The sequence below is a fragment of the Sphaerodactylus townsendi genome, linkage group LG02, assembly GCF_021028975.2.
Source record: "Sphaerodactylus townsendi isolate TG3544 linkage group LG02, MPM_Stown_v2.3, whole genome shotgun sequence".
Taxonomy (NCBI): Eukaryota; Metazoa; Chordata; class Lepidosauria; order Squamata; family Sphaerodactylidae; genus Sphaerodactylus; species Sphaerodactylus townsendi.
This window is the reverse complement of record NC_059426.1, coordinates 110,755,662-110,771,555: the sequence shown is the minus strand read 5'-3', so window position 1 is coordinate 110,771,555 and position 15,894 is coordinate 110,755,662. Positions and strand designations below refer to the sequence as shown.

General features: G+C 43.6%; 1 protein-coding gene across 7 annotated transcripts in view; it reads left to right on the top strand.

Annotated features, from left to right (window-relative positions):
- LRRC4C (leucine rich repeat containing 4C) overlaps positions 1–15,894 on the top strand; it is a 1,058,673-nt gene that overhangs the window by 289,799 nt on the left and 752,980 nt on the right. The window contains exon 2 of one of the 7 annotated variants that reach the window (XM_048483627.1): positions 13,488–13,597. The exons of the other annotated variants lie outside the window; for them this stretch is intronic. The gene's annotated coding sequence lies outside the window, so the exon portion shown is untranslated. The remainder of the gene's footprint in view (positions 1–13,487; positions 13,598–15,894) is intronic. 7 annotated transcript variants of the gene reach the window in all.

Here is a 15,894-nt window from a genome sequence, read left to right as displayed (position 1 = left end):
ATGACTTTTAATTGAAACCAGAGTATTAGTGTTACTTAATGTCACCTACACTTGAATTTTATGTGAGCTTCCATAGCCCTAGGTGAATTTTGAATGAAGAAAATTAGAATACCAAAGATTAGCAAATATTAATGCTTTCTGTTTGTATGGCAAGTAAACATCTCTCAGCAAAATTCTGCAGCTCAGTTTCAATTCACACTTGGTTCGCTCATATCATTTACAAGTGGACCTAATTTTCTTTTCTTGTCTACAATTTACTGGCATGTGGATATTTGTGCTGCATTTCTTGGCAATTCAAATAAATGAGGAAGCAGGTTAAAACAGTAATGGTGGGATTGGCAGTGATTCCCAATGTATAATCTCAAGAACTTCAACACACTTGTACAATTTTCTGCCTTTTTTCTGTCACACTTCTTCATTCTCTGTAAAAATAATGCATTGAATTAGGACGCTATATTACATTCATTATGCTAAAATACATTCTTTTGAAATTGGAAGGAATAGCAGTGCTTCTAAACATCATTTTTCTATAGAGGGAAATAGCATTTGTATTTTCAAGCTTAAATTTCCTTTCAGGAAGATGAGTACTTTTTTCCAAGGAATGTCTAAATTTGTAGATTGGTCCAGTCCTTCAGGCTTGCTAGCATAGATGTTCTGCATCAGTTTTTCATGGAGGGGGCTAAACTCTTCCTCAGGTTTCTATCCCTTGCTTCTTTCATGGAGCTCAGTGGCAGGGAGAGGAACAAGGAAAGTATGCTTAATTCTTAGTAAGCAAATATACTGAATTAACTCACTACTAAAAACCATTAGCAGCCATTGATGTCCTTTAAAGGAAGCTGCTACATGATACTTTAAGATTATCACATGACACTGCCTTGTTCTGTGTCAGACCTTTGGTCTGTCAGTTCAGACGTGTCTTCTGTGACTGGCAGTGCAGAAAGGTCCTTTTAACTAGAGATGTCAGGCTTGAACTTGGGACATTTATGTGTATATTTTCTCCTTCTTATATGTAAACATCACATTTGGAACAATTAGCAGCAAAAATAGATATTTTGTTTCCATAATGCAAACCTTAAGTACTATTTTATTTTCTATGTCTTTTTATTGAAAAATCCAATTACTGCTGTGAATTACATGGGTTCAGTTGTGCATATCCTCTAACATCTTACACATGAAAATAGGAGCCCATCAGTATTTTTAAGGCCATTTTTACAAGGTGAAATTGCACCTGGGTGGACCTGGGATCTCACATACCGAGACAATTTTGCCCCTATCTGTGATTCTGCATGGATCCCTGCTTCTGCCCCTGCACTGCTCCAGCTGTTTCTGCATGGGCACAGGGCTTTTTTCATTTGCCCCACGATCTATTCTGTGCATGTTCAGACAACCTCCATTTCCCACATTCTGATTGGCCGCTGGCTCAAATGGCATCATTCTCCCTCATTCCCCCATTCACTTTCATGGGGGAAGAAACCATGGGTTTAGAAAGAGAAAAGGGGGAAAGGGGGAATTAAGAGCAGTCTACCTTTCCCAGGCAGGTTGGGAGGAAAGCATATGAGTGGGGGGGGGGGGAGCAGCCCTTCTGCAATGGCTGCAGTGAAAGACTCTATTTAGGAGAGGAGGGGGGAGCCCTTTTATACAGATGATGGCTGGGAAGCCGTGATTCCTTTCACACTTGCCTCTTCTCTTCTCTTCTCCTCTCCACCCCACCTGTAAATCTCCCCCCTCCTCCAGCAGATGTTTTTTGCCACTGTGGCTCAGCAGAGGGTGACCCCCTCACTCCTCTTTGGGCTGCACACAAGCCTCTGCTTAATGTGATCGAAGCACGCACACTCCCCATCTTTGCCATTTGTATTTCCAGGCCAGAACAGCAGGACAGCAGAACGGCAGGCCAGAATGGCAGGAAAAATACAAAAGTTCTGCCGCTGATCTTGCTGTTGCAATTTTTGCATGGCATCGGGGTTGCACAGGGGTATTTTAAAAGTACCACCTTGCTAGTGATTTCTGAAATTCGTGGATCAAAAGCAATACCACAGGGTGGTGCCAGGGCCACACTGGGGCAGACACAGTGCAGCTCTGTGAGCCATAAGGAATCCTTGAATGCACAGGTATATTCCCTGTGCGCTCACACTGGTGCAATTTCAACATGAAAAAAGGGTCTAAGACTGTTGCCTAATCTGTCCATCCTCACTACTAATAGCTAAGAACTGTCCTCCATCACCCCTGAAATAGTCTGTCCTATGCTAGTTTCTAAAATATGTGTATTGGTAAATTCAGAAGAACAGCTATATTTTAAAACTAAATACTCCTTTGTAGAATGCTTAATTCATACATATTATGTATGCTTAATTCATACAGTTCATACACATTGAACAGCATCTGTCATCTGGATAGATGGCTGTGGGCACTGGTAAGCAAGCAATATGGTCGTGCATCTACATGAATCTGAACATGAATCCCAATATTGTATTTGAATGTGCAGTTGACTTAATTTTGCATCACATGATACAATTGCTTTTTTTTTCAAATTGACCATGGTATTTGTTTTCATATTTATTGTGTGTCTGTAGTACCAGCCTACAACTCCTGTTGGCTTGGATGCACTGGAGCATTTCAGGAACAGAAGGATTTCCTCCTGCAGAATGCAACTTTCTTACTTACCGTTTCCCAGTAAAATTAAGTTCACCCTCCTAAATGCTGTTCCCAGGTCAGAATTTGGGGTCATTTTGGAGAGGGGAAACATAAAAAGTTGAACTGTGTGGGTGAAGATCCTTCTACCCTTTGAAAAGTTGCAATGGATTCAAGCCAATGTGTGGCTTGCATATTGGGAGCAGAAAAAAAATCAGATGTGTACAACCAGAATATATGAGGTAGCTATTATAACCTAGAATAGTTAACAAAAATAATTGTACTTTGCAAAATTAATACTGTGAAAATTTTTAGTTATGGCTTGTGCCAAGAATAAGACAAATTTGGTGAACCTAGTGATACATTTATAAAGAGAAGGGGGACATGAACAAAGGAAAAGCAAATGGAAAGGCATTAAAGAGAGAAAATTATATTCATCACATAAGCTATTTGTTTTCGCCTGCACACATTCTGCCTTACTCACACCCTCCTATTAGCCTGCAGCACACAAAACTGGTACTCAGTTAAAGCCATTCATCATTACTCGCAGTTTTTTTAAAAGCTTTAGCTCTACCTTCAGCAAGTTCCAGTTTTTACTGGAGAATGTTAGTTTGAAAAAGATCTAAACTCCTAAGCTAAAACATCTTGTACCTTTTTATCTTCTTTGTCTAGAAGGTATACATGAACAATTGGTACATAATGCAACTTGACTAGGAAACTGCACATTTCTACCCCCAGCCTTGAATGCCTGTGATCAATGCTACTCATTAATCTAATGTTAAGGGGATAAAAATACAAAGGCCTGCCGTGCAGATCACAACAATAGTAGTTTTTGTTTGGCTTTATTATTAACTTTATTTTAACCATCAGCAATCAGTGCCCTTTAACCTGAAGAAAATTGAGCTAAGCAGGCTATTATCAATTAAGTGACACATGCTGAGGCACACTTCTTAAGCTTTGTCATTAATAAGCCTTTCATAAATGAGAAAGTGAAAGATAACATTCCTGGTGCTGTAGACCGAACTACCGTTTATATGGTAGTTAATGTAATCTGTATTTTTGGTAAGTGAAATATTAAGGTAATATTCAAACACAGCTAGGTTTACAGCTATTGATTGCAGATGATAAAAACATACCTACATCTATGCTGGACTGGGATCTAAGTAGGTAAAGTGACATGTTTAACCTGTGTCTGAAGAATATATATGTACTGGGAGTCTTTTAATACAAATATCCATTTGATTTCAACAAGGGCCAGGGCCTTTTCAGCCATAGCCCCAGCCTTGTGGAAGTCTCTAAGGAGACCAGAGCCTCACAGGACCCTTTTCAGCTCCACAGGGCCTGCAAGAGAGGAATATGGTTGATAACTTTGTGAGCATTCTATAAATCATGCGGGCCACCAGCAGAGCCCCCCCCCCCCTTTAAGTGAATGTTTATGGGCCTACTGAAGCAGAGTGGGATAAACGTAGAATTTCAGTGTGCCATCTATTTATTGAATGTTGCACTGTCAGGCATTTATTTACTAAAGATGGTGCCCAGGTCAAGCACTGCCCATTGTTGAGCTGCATGTGCACCTAACTCAAGATTCCTCCTATATGTAGATGCTTTTTCCCGTGAGACAAAAGAGGGGGGACTTTGTGATCCCATATAATATGCATTTAGCCTCAAGGCAGCATCTGAAGCTGGGTTTTTCATTGCTGTCAAAATTAAATTCACCAGAAAACAATGGCAATAAGGTGTGTTCTTAAGATTCATAAGGTATGTGTATGTTATTTCCATTTTATTTTATTTTTTTAAAAAAATGCAGTACTTGGTCTATAGCCAATTATTAGTTTGGTTCCATGGTCACCACTCTCCATCAGACCACAATTAGACCCAAATAGTAAATATTAGGAGCCAAATTGGAGGATCTCATAGGTTTTAAGGAGATGATTACATGGACCGAGGCAGTAGCATGACAATTTTCAGACTAGGACAATTTCTTTTAAAAAAGAAAAAAAAGGGGGGGGGAGCTTTGATTAGATTTCAGCTTTAAGAACGTCCAGCACATTTCAATAACAAAGCATTTCCAGGAGTATTCAAGACAGGGGAGCATTTTTTTCCTTGTGAAGGTTACATTATTCTTTAGATTACATATGGATTAGATTGAACTGGACCTCTATTTAGCCAAGAAAAGCAATACAAAAATGTCAATTGCACAAGGAAGCTTTGAACAATGCAAAATCATCTGATAAATATGAATGAGGTTTTTAAACATTTTCCCCTCACCAAGGCCATAACTGCTGCCTTTGCTGCTGCTGGAAAAAAGATGACAGGCGAATTGTATCTGCCTGGAAATAGGTTGTAAGTTTACATTACGATGCATGTGTTTTGTCATTATTGTAGTGTATGGGAGGATAATGGCTTTGACTGCACTGTGCCACAGGCAAAGCTGCTTCTAAAAGTCACTTAGGAATCAACATAGCAGAAGATTAATCTGCATTTTTTTTATTATTTACTGTGCGTCTAACTCAGACTTATTATTATTCACAGGAGGAACTTGCATATTTTCCAACATACTATTTTAGCACCACTCCAAACCAGGCAAATTTGGGTAATGGATCAGTGGAACAAACCTCCCGCTTCAAGAATATAGCACATCAGTGCTTTCAGAAGGCATTAAAGTTAAAGGAAATTCACAAATACAGTCACAGCCAATGCCCACTATTAACAGCTGTGATGGAGATTACTCCTCAGGCACTGTGGCGAAACTCATCCAGAGTGAAGATTGGAGGCTTGTGCAAAATTAGTTCTGACATGGTGACCAGATCAATCTGTATGAAGCTAGATTTCATTTGGAATAGCATAGTGACTGGATCCTGACTTGCTCTTAGTAACAAAGTAGGCCAACAAATGCTGTAACTTCACCCACTGGCTTACTGCTCTGGCTCAGTTTGCAGTCATAACATCATTATAGCAAATGGAAAATATCAGTTATGCTCAATGGCAGGAAAGATTAAGCATAGACATGAATGTCAGTAGGGCCACTGACACAGCTAACATTAAAAACAAAAATGACTTGAGCATTTGAAATTTCAAATTTCAAGAGCATTTGAAATTAACTAATTTATTCTTCAAACATTAATTCATAGCATTTTTTCCCTTTGTAAATAGTAACCATACCTGAGGTAAATTTGAGAGGAACAGAGATATTACATGAAGCAGAGAGATACACATATTATATATGTAGCTCTATAGGGTCCTGGCTGCTGTTAGACCTACTACCTGCCATCCGGATCCGTGCCCCTCCTGGCTAATTAAAGCTTGCTGGGAGGAGTTGCGACCCCACATGTTGGATATTATCAACTGCTCTCTTGAGCAAGGAGTGTTCCCAGGTGGGTTGAAGGAGGCAGTGGTCTGCCCACTCTTAAAAAAGGCCATCTTTAGATCCTAGTGATTTGGCCGATTACCACTCCATTTCGAATATTTCATTTCTGGGGAAGGTAATTGAGAGAGTGATGCTGGAGCTGCTTCAGGGCTTTCTGGGGGACACATCGGCACTCGATTCCTTGCAGTCTGGCTTCCGTGCTGGGCACGGGATAGAGACTGTCCTTGTTGCTGATGCCATCACAGATATACTCTGCATGCAGCTCTACCGAGGCAGATTGGCGCTGCTGGTATTATTAGATCTTACCGCAGTGTTTGATATGGTCGATCACAATCTTTTGACTCGCTGCCTGGCTGTCTCTGGGGTCCGTGGCATGGTCCTTCAGTGGATTGCCTCATTCCACCAGGGCTGGAGTCAGCAAGTGCGGTGTGGGAATCAGGCCTCCTGGAGGTGCGCACTTCAGTGCGGTGTGCCTCAGGGGGTGCTATTATCCCCACTGTTGTTTAACATCTACATGTGACCCCTTGCTCAGTGGTGCGGAGTTTTGGGCTGATCTGTCATCAGTATACGGATGACACTCAGCTCATTCTGCAGCTCTACAGCATTGTTTGGAGGCGGATGCTGGTTGGTTGAAGCACAGCAGGTTAAAACTTAATCCATCTAAGATGGAGATTCTCTGGCTGGGCCGTGGGGAGGGGTTTGGGGAGTTCTAGCCACCGGTGTTGGAGGGGGTCCCTTTGGTACCAACCTCCTCGGCACGCAGCCTTGGGGTCCACCTGGAGTCTTCTCATACCTGCAAGACCATCTTACCCCATATGTCCCAACTAGGACTCTGTGGTCCACAGAGGCAAATTTATTGGTGGTTCCTGGCCCTGCAATGATGTGGCTGGCCTCTACCCGGGCCAGGGTCTTTTCTGCCCTGGCCCCTGCCTGATGGAATGCTCTTCCTCCATCTGTTAGGGCCCTGTGGGCTCTTGATGAGTTCCGCAGGGCCTGTAAAACTGAGCTGTTCCACTGGGTCTTTGGGGAGGCTGGCCGCAGATGGTCTGCCCCCTCCTGATGCCCCATGTACCATCTAGCCCCTTCCCAGGGATTTGAGTTTATTATTATTATTATTATTATTATTATTATTATTATTATTATTATTATTATTATTATTATTATTATTTATTGAGCTTTTATTCCGCCCCATCCCCGAAGGGCTCTGGGCGGTGCACAGCATAGAAGGCAACAATGTAAGCAGTTAAAACATTTAAAAGCAGCGAAAACATAAAAACATTTCTAATAAATATAATAAGTTACAATAAGATAGGTGGCGTTCAGCAATCTACCATTTTAGTTCCCTCCCTCCTGGGGAAATCCCATGTTCAGTCTAAAAATTCCCTCCCCTTCCAAGAGGGAGGAGTGGCGAAGTCCTAAGATGACATCTGACCCCGATATCAGGGCGGGAGGAGGGGCACCATCAACTTGACCAGTGCCTCCGAAGGTCGTGAACAGCTCCGTCTTACAGGCCCTCGCGGAACTCACCCGAGGTCCCGCAGGGGAGTCCCGGACAGATGGAGGGAGAGCGTTCCACCAGGCGGGGCCAGAGGCACGTAAAGGCTCTGGCCCGTGTGGAAACCAGCCGTATCACCGAGGGGCCAGGGACCACCAGTAGATTGGCCTCTACTGATCGAAGAGGCCGTGCGGGGACATATGGGGTGATGCGGTCTCGAAGATATGATGGTCCCAGGCCGCGTAAGGCCTTAAAGGTCAATACCAGCACCTTGAAGATGATCCGGAATTCCACTGGAGGCCAGTGCAGCTGGTGCAGTATAGGCTGGATGTGATACCAGGTGGCTACCTGCCAGCAAGCGCGCCGCTCGCGTGCTGGACCAGTTTTAATCTCGGATCAAACGCAAGGGAAGGCCCGCGTCACTCAGCGAGTTACAATAGTCTAATCTGGAGATGACCATTGCATGGATCACAGTGGCTAAGTCCGGCTTGGGAGAGGAAGGGCGCCAGCCGTCGGGCCTGGCGAAGGTGGAAGAAAGCAGCCGGGTTGTATGGGCCACCTGGGTCTCCATTGATAGAGACAAATCAGGTGGACCCCCAGGCTGCGAACGGAGGGAGTCGGCGCCAAAGTGACCCCCTCCCACACGGTGGCTGGAAAGACCCTCCCCTTCCGCGGCCGAGCCAGAGGATCTCCGTCTTCGATGGATTCAGTTTTAACCTGCTCTGCAGTAACCAGCCAGCGACCGCCTCCAAACAATGCTGTAGAGCCGCGGGGTGGCGGTTGCTCCCCTCCATCAACAGAATGAGCTGTGTGTCATCTGCATACTGATGACAGACCAGCCCCAAACTCCGTACCAGCTGAGCAAGGGGTGCATATAGATATTAAATAGCAGCGGGGATAATAGTGCCCCTGGGGTACACCGCATTGGAAGCGGAGCACTTCCAAGGAGGCTTGATCCCCGCACCTCACTTGCTGGCTCCGGCCCCGGAGAAACGAGGCAATCCATTGAAGGACAGTGCCTCGCACTCCAGAAGCTGACCAGGCGGTGGGTCAAAGGTGCGTGGTCGACCACGTCAAGCGCTGCGGTGAGATCTAACAACACCAGCAGCGCCGATCCGCCTCGGTCTAGCTGAATCTGGAGTGTATCTGTGACGGCGGCGAGAACAGTCTCCGTCCCATGCCCAGCTCTGGAAGCGGACTGGAAGGGGTGAAAGCGATGTGTCATCAGAAAACCTTGAAGCTGCTCCAACACCACTTTCTCAATTACCTTCCCCAGAAGCGAAAGATTCGAAGCAGGCGGTAGTGGCCAGATCACTCGGATCTAACAATGGTCTTTTTAGGAGTGGGTGGACCACTGCCTCCTTCAACCCATCCGGGAAGGTTCCTTGCTCAAGGGAACCATTGATTATGCTCAACAGATGGGGTCGTAGCTCCGCCCGGCAGGTTTTCACAAGCCAGGACGTACACGGATCCAGAAGGACAGGTCTAACAGCAGCTAAAGGCTCTGTCGACAGCGGCTTCAGAGAGCAGGGAAAACTGGGCCAAACAAAGGGCCTGAAGGCGGCAAGGGAGTCTCCAGTTCACTAATTGTAGCCAATGTGTGCCGGAAGGTTAAAGCGTGGCGGAGCGACGCCAATCTTATCCGCAAAAAAGCTCATAAATGCCTCACGGCTGATGCTCAATTGAGAATTTGAAGATCTCTCCGATAAGGAGGTCAATGACCGAATTATGCGAAACAATTCGCTGGGCGAGGAGCTGGCGGATCGAGGAGGAGGAGAAGAAAGCCCTCTTCAGCTTAAATACCATTACGCCACCTCATAGGCTTTCATAAGCGTCCTATAAGATGTTCACGCAGCTTCGTCGCGAGTTTTCCTCCACACTCGCTCTAGACGTCTAAGTTCCCATTTCATATGACGCAACTCCTCAGTATACCATGGAGCGCGACGTAGACGGGGACGTAGAGGGCGCCGGGGGGCAACAGCATCGATGGCATCGGAGAGCCGGGAATTCCAGTCCTCCACTTGCTCATCGAGCGTGCAGTGAGTTCAGGGTCCCGCAGAGCATTCAGGAAACCAAGTGGATCCATAAGTCTCATGGCGGGCGGGCATAAATCAGCCCGTCGCCTGAGAAGCGGAAGGTGATCACGGCAAGTCCACCGGACCTTCAGGGCATAATGGTCGGACCATGGCACTCTTTCAGTAGAGGATACGACCAAATTTATCCCCGACCCGAAGACCAAATCCAGCGTGTGCCCAGCCTCATGGGTGGGGCCAGAATTTATTAAGGAGAGGCCTAGCGTCGCCATGGATGACACTAGGTCCGCAGCCGCTGTACATGAGGCGGCATCGACATGGACGTTGAAGTCCCCCAAAACAATAAGCTTGGGGAACCGCAACGCCCAGTCCGACACCACCTCCAGCAGCTGTGGCAGGCCGTTTCCCAGTGCGCTAGGCGACCGGTACACCAGGAGAACGGCCAACCTCTCCGGGGCCAACCACTCCAGGCCGACACATTCCATGCCGGTGACCTCTGGGACGGGGACTGCCACTGTGTAGGGGGGTTGGGGACAGGATGCCATTGTACTGTAATTGGTTTATAGGTTATGCTGCTGTTGTTTTACAGGGTTTTATCTGTGATTTATTGTATTTTAATCTATATTTTGGATTTGTTGTATTTTACTTGTTGGTTGTTGCTTATTGTATACCACCCAGAGCCATTCGAGGATTACCAAATCCAATTAACAACAACAACAACAACAACAACAAAAGGGTTTTTTAAAAAAATCAATTGTTTAATATAACAAATATTTTACAATTAAAAATAATCTCAGAATATCAATATGATACAAGACCTTGTGAGAACATCTGGAATATCACCACAATTCCCTGCAAATATGATTACTATCATCTGATGCCAAATAAAAAAATTGTCAGTAGTGTGGGATATCTTTGCAGTATGCATTAGCTTTGGGTTGTATGGGTAGCACATGTTTAAGGCACATTCAGGCAAGACAGCAAGAGTCTCCAGCAATGTCTGGGACAAGCCTCTCTAAGCTTTTCAGTATTGTGCCTTGAACCCCTCCCTCATGAGAGGGATGCTTCGGTATTTTAAGTAGTTATAGCCAGCAACTGTATGTTCATTTGTTTTGCTAAAACTTTATTATTGAACCTATCTACTGAGTGTCCTCAGGTGTCTGTGATTTTCTAGTGCATATAGGTCAAATCTGCATGGGTCAAAAGAGACAAGTGTAGAACAGCACACAATCCATTGGGGGATGGACAACACAGGTCCTGCCCCAAAATGAACCTGTCCTGTTTTATTTTCCCCAACTCAGGTTTTTTGAAAATCACTAAACTGGTGATCCTTTTGAAAAATCCTGTGTTGAAGCCGCTCCTAAGCAAACGACCAGGCAGGAGATGCTTTATTTTCCTCCCTTCCACCACACTTTCTGCTTACTTTCTGAGACAATTGACAGGGCTGTGGGGGTTCTTTTTTGAATGCCTGCATAGCTATGCATGTTTTGCCAGAAATTTTTTTAAGTGTCTCTGTGTGAAGGTGCAACAGCAACCTGGATTGTTTCTGTGGGCTCCAATTGCTGCCTGCATGAGACACATGTGAACAGGAACACAGGAAAACAAGTTCCTTTATCATGACTACAAACCGCTATACATTTGCTGTGTGGAAACAACCATACTTATACAATAAAATTCTTAAAACCTAAGAACTGGTTTTGAGAGAGCTTTTTAGAAAAAACTCATCCATAACCTACCAGCTTTACTTTAAAAATAGGTGCTAATATGCATCACTAAGAAGAAAAGGGAGATAGAGTAAAACCAAGACTCTTCGTTTATACATGCACACACATTTATACTCCAGTTAGTGGAATACATTATTGATACAACAATATCTCTGGTGGCAGCAGCTACAGACACCCCAATATTAGAAGTCAAAAAGAGTAAGTTTTGAAAATGAAAGCTTCTAGCAGCCTTAGTGCATGCTGAGGTGGACCGACACACCATCCAATACCACCAAGGCAGGGAAACCACTCACTGACCAGGCTTGTCAGATTTTCCCTCCTTTTCAACTCAGAAACTGAACTGCTTCAGAAATGGAGCATTTGGTAATAAGAAACACTGTTCCTCAGCCCTGTTATAATCCCAGAAGATAAAGGAAGCCCATGATTTTAAAATCTTTCTTGGCAAACCCCTTTTATAAGACATACCAAAACAATGAGGCAGAGATAACTTAAACAGAATATAAAATTTTTAATGAGAGCAGATGAGAATATGCGATTAATAACTTGGAGAAAGGAATGGATAAGGCAGCAGAAATTTATATTTACAACAAAGATCTTTGACAGATAAGCAATATTTGCTTTCAGGCACAGGCTTAAATATGTTTGTTCAATTTCTGTAAGTTTAGATGATAATTAGATGTTTTCTAGATAGTAGAGTTACTTAGACGTTCTGTCTTAAGGATTAAACACATGGGGTTCTATCAGGCTTGGTACATTAACTTCAGTAATCTCACGCAACCCTCACAGATAGAAAACCCAACATAAACATAAAACAGTCTCTTTAGAGGAAACTCAGAGCAAAACCCAATTCCCTAGACTCACTGGTATTTCGGATTCGTATTTCCTCTTCCTGGAAGATGTATCCCTCCCTGGTTATTTTTCATAGTGAGGGAGCTGTCCACAGTAGAATAAGAAAAAAATTACTTCACTAACTGAACTACTTTCCTCAGAGAGATTATATGCTAAACACAGCAAAGGCAGATAGCTGTTCACTTCAGGATCTTCAAGTTCCAAAAGCCTCTCAGATAATTTTACACAGGGAGATAACCTCCTCCCTCTCAGTGACATCAAGTCTTCTATGAATACAGCATCACCTTGGAGTACAGGGTTGCTTCAGCCAATCAGGTGGTCTCCCTATTCCCAGGCTTCTATGCCTCACTCTGAGTGTAAACAATAATGGCTCCCAACAGATCTGCACTTATTAAAACACACTTTTCTCTGCAGTTTGTCACACATGACTTAGTACATGAAGCTGGGAATCCCCTCCCAAGACAGCAAGGAGAGTGAGCAGCTGAGGAGATAAAAGTGTTGTTAGTCCCCAACAGCTTCAAATTACACAAAAAATCTGCATATAGCCATTGAAGCAATAGTGCACTGGAAAATGATCTGTCAAAACAGTGAGGGGATAACAAATGGCTTTTCTTCACTTAGTTGCTTTCTTTATATATTAGGCAGAAGAGTTCAACTTCATTCTAATGTTAATGCAAAGGTTTGAGGACAGAATTAGAAATTCAAATTCTACTCCACTCAGCCTAATTTCTCACTTTGTTATATACATTAATGTTATTTGCCTTTTCTTATTAACACTTCTTTTAAAAAATAGCACGTGAAATTCTGTGAGTCACCACATACATGTTTCCATGCTATGTTTGCCATATTTCTCATTGAGGGAATTCCAAACAATATGTTATTGTTTGACACCAGTATTCCTCATAGAGATCTTCATATTTCATAGTACAAGTGTTTACAGGCTATTTACCACAAGGTGCCACTGTTGGATTTGCAACAAAGTGTCCCCAATCTTGACATGCCTGACTCTTTTGCTTTGATGAACATTTCCATTAGGGATAGATGCAGAGTTGACTGCTCTCAAAATTAATCCCTCAACCCTGCCAGGAAACATTTGCAGGCAACAGGGCTGCAAAAAGCATTGCTTGAAAGCAACTGTTCTGTAATGAACATTGTGAACTCTATCCCCAGTGAAGAAAAGGGTTTGACTCTGCAGCTCATTTAATGATGGAACCTTTTTACAAGAGCTAGTGGGAAAGGCAACTAGATCCTTAAGTGGAAGGAGGAAACAGACAATCTGGTTAGAGGAAGCCTCTCTCTATATATTTAATATTACAGTTAGATAACACAATGGCTGAACCAAACAAAGTTTTAATAAATGTACTGTGTTTTTTGTTACTGCTTTATTGTAGTGTGAGACATTAAATGAAAAAGTCAGACCCCACTGCAGAAACAGAATCAAAAGAAGCATGGGGCAGCAGGAAAGGGGTGGGAAGGCAATGGGTGAGTTTACTTAACTCTGGTGAGTATTTCTCTATACAGTTATACTTACAATATAGCGGAGGTGCAGTAGAATACTTTGAAAGGCAGCAAGTTCATTAACCACTATTCTTTGTGTCGATTTGATACTTTTCCACATGTCACAATCTAAGAGTGTCTTTTTGTGATACTGGGAATACTAGATGTGCCATTTTGACTTTTTATCTCTGTTCATGTGCATAGGGATCTCAAATGATTTCCTTTCACTAAAATGGATCCTGTTACTAACTTCCACTGATTCCACTATTGTTCAAATAAAGAGATACTTCCTTCCATGAGAGAAGATTTGGAAAAAGTTTCTTTGTTGGAGAAAGAGCAGAGGAGCATCTGAACTTAAAACTTAATGTTTTTTTTTAAAAAAATTATATATAATTGGTAAACAAACAGAAAGAAGATTCAAGATTTTGCCCTCAAGCATGGAATTCCCAGCCTTGTTGGAAGATTGAAACAGATATTAAACACTAATAACTGCCAAGTGACTACTTACTGGTCCGCTTGTTCTAAGTTAATGGATCAGTGTTAGTATTTTCTATATGTACTGTTTCAGAGTCTCCTGTTAGTCAGGAAACAGTGGTCACAGAATTACATGTTCACCTGCTCAACCCTGGTTAAGGGTATTTCATTCCATGAGAGAGCCAGCATGGTGTACCAGTTAAGAGCAGATAGATTCTAATCTGGAGAACCAGGTTTGATTCCGCACTTCTCCACAAGACTGGTAGACTCTTATCTGGTGAATCAGATTTGTTTCCCCACTCCTACATTCCTGCTGGACAACCTTGTGCTAGTCACAGTTCTTTCAGAACTCTCTCAACCCCACCTACCTCACGGGGTGTCTGTTGAGAGGAGAGGAAGGGAAAGAAATGTGTATGCCACTTTGAGTCTCCTTACAGGAGAAAAAGGCAGGGTAAACATCCAAACTCTTCTTTTTTTCATGTATACAGAGGGTTGTGATTCATGTATACAGAGGGTTGTGAGTAAGAATGGGCTCAGAACAAGAGACTGACAATGCATATGATAGTCAAATCATATGATACTTCACCCTGAATGTGTGTTGCATAAGGCAGCTTTGGGATAAAAACTGAAACTACTTTGCCAGTGTACAAGTGGATCTACTTAACCCATGAATTTGTGAGTTATCTGGGTGCTGCTTGGGATGCTGTTTCACACAGACCCAGAACAAATACATTTGTCAACGTTTTGAGAAACAAAGCCCCAGAGGTTCTGCATTTTTTACAATAAGGGGGAAAAAGTTTATTGGCACTTGAAGTTTGTGTTTTCTCATAGTCATGCCAAATTCACAGAAAAAAGGGTGCCAGATGATAAACCATTGTTTGACATTCTTAAGCATTATAGCCAACTAGCGGGCCTGGCCATGCGTTGCTGTGACAATTGTCCTTCTCATCACAGTCCGCAACCCACACAGATGTCCATGCAGGTCCAATGATCCCCAGCATAGCCTTTTGGGGTGGTCAAATGGAATCCCTCTTTCCCTTTTCAATGCACATCGTTATATGGTGCTGTCTTGTTTTTTTAGTATAAGGTAACCCTTTCCATTCCACAATGGAACTGTCCAGAGTGCGAATCCCGCTGCCCATGAGGCTGGCTGACATGCACAGTCCTGGCTTGGGTAAGGCAGAACTGGGGCAAGGAGGCTATCCCAGTCAGGCAGCAGAGGCAGGGTGGTGAGGCGCTCAGATCGAGGCCAGATCCCTGGGTTCGTAAAGGGCCATGTGCAAAAGAAGCGGAGCCAGTAGTGTTGGTTCGCCCCCACCCCGTGGATTTTCTTAGAAGAAAAAGGCAAACTCCAGCTCACTTTTAGTAAAAGAGAGCTGTAGTGAATATGGGTGAGGAAGTGGGTAAGTGGTGGTTGGATGTGAGGGAGGGCACAGTGAGGTGTGTGAGGATGAGCTGGATGTGTATTGTGTGGTAGCAGTGGGTGAGGCACAGAGAGTGAAAGTTACCTGAGTGTGAGGGGGGGAACCCCACCTGACGTCTCACATGGCAAAGTGTGTATGTGTTTCACTTCCACTCATACTACCTAACAGTATTACCTATTTACTGTTTTCACTGCTCATCTCTGCTCATCTGCGCAAACATTCTAAGCCCTCATACCAAGCCCGCAGGCCACAGACAGACAGGCTGCACAAACATTCTAAGGGTGACAGTTAAACACAAGCAGCTTCATGGCCTGGTGCACCAGGAAAAAGACATTTTACCTGGCTCAGGTATGGACTTTCGGTGATTTGAAGGTCCGATTACCTGCCTGCAACAGGGAGGGAC